Here is a 3,743-nt window from a genome sequence, read left to right on the forward strand (position 1 = left end):
GTAGATAAAATAACAATTGATAAGTTACATTGAAGTCGAAGAGAATCCAAATCGCGATTCGAAACGTTTGGAACATTATATTGATGCATAAATAATTACATTTCAATAAAATCAAACATATAGTATTATTATCAAGTGTCGGATCTTATTGGTATTTCCCATTTATTGATTTACTTTGTCTATATAATCTTCCAACTTGTTTAATACCTATATAGCATCAAAAATAAGCGTTTCTTTAATTAAAATTATAAAGATTGTTTTAAAAATTCTCAAAATGTAAAAATTAAAATTGCGAAAGAATTGATGAAGATGCAGTGCAGTAATTGGTGCACAGTTTACAATCAATAAAAAATATATTTAATTTATATTACTTTATTGTTTAAACTTTCAAGCTCCATTTCAAACTATTTTTAGTGATGTTAAATATGGTTAAGTATTAACAGAAAGAATGTGATAGAAACTTGTTACTTTTAAAATTAAGCTATCAAAATTAAAAATTATGATATTCCATCGTCGAGAAAAAAATATTGTTTCCGAATTCTAAGAAAAAAATGATGGATTTTACCAGGGAATGGAAAGTTACTTTTTAAAAATAACAAGTTATAGTTACTCGTTATCAAGTAGGAAAAGTAACGAATTACTGTTACTAGTTACCGTTTTTTAAAAGTATTGTAACTCATTACAGTTGCCTAGAAAATAACTTTTCGTTACTTTTCCGTTACTTTTTTAAAATTGACGACCATTAAATCATCGGACGGGTGCCTAAGGGCTTTCTAGTCTCAAGCAATGGCTCGTATTCAATCGTGTGCAAAGTAACGATAAAAGTAAAATTTGTTACCGTTATCAAAAAAATGTAACTACGTTATCGTTACATTTACCAAAAAAAAGTAACACAGTTAATCAGTAAAATTACAAAAAAAAAGTAACTTATAACTTCATTACAAATAATAAGTTATTTCCATTCCTTGGATTTTATTTAAAAAAAAAAAATAGTTTAAAAGTAAGAAGTAGCTCCTATATGCTAGAGACTAAATCAAATTCAATAATGAGCCACATTAGTGAAAACTGCCATATTCGACTAAAGCAGTTTTTCATGCTAATATTTCTTGTGAATTTATACATTTTAATACAATTTAATAATAAAAGCAAAAAGGTCTATATGTTAAAACAATTACATAAATGTAAATAGTAAAATATAAAATTAGAACATCTGCAAATTTAATATAAAAAATTTATGCTGTAAATTAAATGACCCAGCAAACATGACTTGCTCTGTTATATAATTTTTTTATTATTCAAATGTCTCTTTATAACAATAAGACTGCTTTATGCGTAAACAAGACAAGTTAAATTCTATACTAAATTAAATAAACAATATTAACTCTAATGATATTATTCGTATAAAGGATTTGGTATGAACAACTGGCGCCAAGTTAAATCCCAACTATACCAAATAAAGAATATGATCCAAGTGGTACTATCTTTAACTTTTTTCTCCGGCTACGATCACGCTAGAAAGTTATAATCGCGTATAACCTACGAATATGCTTCTCCGAGCGTGCTCTCTGAAGAGAGAAACTTTTTTGAGGCGAGCATACACGCATAAATGTCGTATCTGTATACACGAATACTAGCCCACACTGAAGACAGTTGAAATATCCTATCAACAGCATATCCTTGCCTCGCCGCTCGGCATGTGAGAAGGAAAATTCCATCAAATTACAAATTTAAACTATTCAAATTCAGAAACGGTACCGCTAAGCCTCTCCATTTTTGTTTTATAATATTTCTACATTACATATTTATTTTTTAAAAAATTTGTAGAAGATTTTTGTCGTAAGGTATTAAAAATGTTGCTTCGGCAAGGCTTGATATAGAAGTTTACATGTTAAAAGTTGAAACTTTGAAGATGAATAACTTTATTTTGGCACCGCTAGGGTCTTTGAAATTTTAACCATATATAGATAAAATTATTTTAAACATAATATCCACCCAAAAAAATCTGTAGAAACTCAATTTCTTAGAGAAATACCTTATTCTTCTTACATGAAATTTTTATATATAATTCATTCAAAGACATTTTCCCTTCCAACTAAAGTAGTAGTTACTTAATTCTTCTACAAAACATTATTTAAAATGTTATAATAAAATTGCGTTACCTTGTCCATTCAAGTGTTACCATAAAAAAATAAAGAAACACTTGGCGTTGCTGGATCGAAATAAGAAAAACTATAAAAATACTTCAAAAATTTTAATAATAGTTAATAGAAATAAATAATAAAAGATAATTACAATTTTAATGCAATAATTAATTTAATCTAAATATTACATTGAATAAAAATAAATTTACTGTTTTTTCTTTTTCATTTTCATAATGTATGTCTTACAAATACAAGTTTATTTATCTTATTATAGATTTGAACCTAATAGCTTGCACAACTTTCGTAACTTATAACTTCATTACATATACAAATGGATACTTTTACTTTCCTAGGAACCAACAAAAGGAAAATTAATGCCAATGCGAGTCGACACAGTTGTACGTGTGTAATAAAATATAATATATATGTCAATCACCAATTACAGACATTTAGACCATAAGATTAGGTCCTTCTCAGTGCATAAGTAACAATATCAGAGTTAAATTAATACGTTGTAAAAAGATAGGCGGATATAATTATTGAATCATCGTTAGGCTGCTGTCCAAAATTAAAAACTTCATCTGTCGTCTGTTGTACTTAGCTGGATAGACAGACAAAAATTTCGTAATTTAAACTATACTCAGCATAACAATGATCTGTTATAACATAACGCGATGTGATTATAACTATGTCTCGAGAGCGTATCTCATAGGAATGTTTCTTATTTTTCTTATTCTAAACATTACGTTCATATTTTTAGTATATTACTATATTATACTGTGATCTAGCAGCGTCAAGTGTTTACTTCCTTAATTTTTTGTGGATTTTTACATTAAAATGAACAAGATAACGCAATTTTGTTATAATGTTTTGAATAATGTTTTTGAAGAAGAATTAAGTAAACTACTTTGATTGGAAGGGAAAATATCTGAATGAATTGCGATAAAAATTTCATATAAGAAGAATTAAAGTCATTTGAATCGAAATAAGAAAATCCTTTAGTAAGAATACAAAGATATATACTTAGGTTTCATTGTACAAAAGTTAAAGATAGTACTACTTGGATTATATTCTTTATTTGGTATGGTTGGTATAAGATTTAACTTGGCGCCAGCTGTTGATATAAAATCTATTATATTATACAAATAATATGTATCATTAGAGTTACTATCATTTATTTAATTTAATATGGAAACTAACTTGGTGCCAATTGTTGACATCAAATCTTTTTTACGAACAATACGTAAAATTTTGTAGAATTTAACTTGGTGCCAGTTGTTGATATCAAATTTTTATACAAATAACACATACATACAATTAGAGTTTAGTAAATAAGATAATGCCACTTAGGATTTACTTTTAGTATATATATCTTGGTTAGTTAAGACTGTATCATTTAAGTTTTAATTTTTAATTTGGTACAATAGTTTATTTCGAGAAGTAATAATTTTTGATAGAGAATATTAAAACTGTCAAGTACTTGGATTGGTATAATAAAAAGATACGTAACGAATCACTTCTATTCGAAATATTTGAAACAAGACCGTTTACATAAATAAATCAACTAAATACGAGAACTTCAATTACTGCTAAAGTTAATAT

Source organism: Trachymyrmex septentrionalis, unplaced genomic scaffold (genome assembly GCF_001594115.1).
Source record: "Trachymyrmex septentrionalis isolate Tsep2-gDNA-1 unplaced genomic scaffold, Tsep1.0 scaffold23, whole genome shotgun sequence".
In the NCBI taxonomy this organism is placed as follows: Eukaryota; Metazoa; Arthropoda; class Insecta; order Hymenoptera; family Formicidae; genus Trachymyrmex; species Trachymyrmex septentrionalis.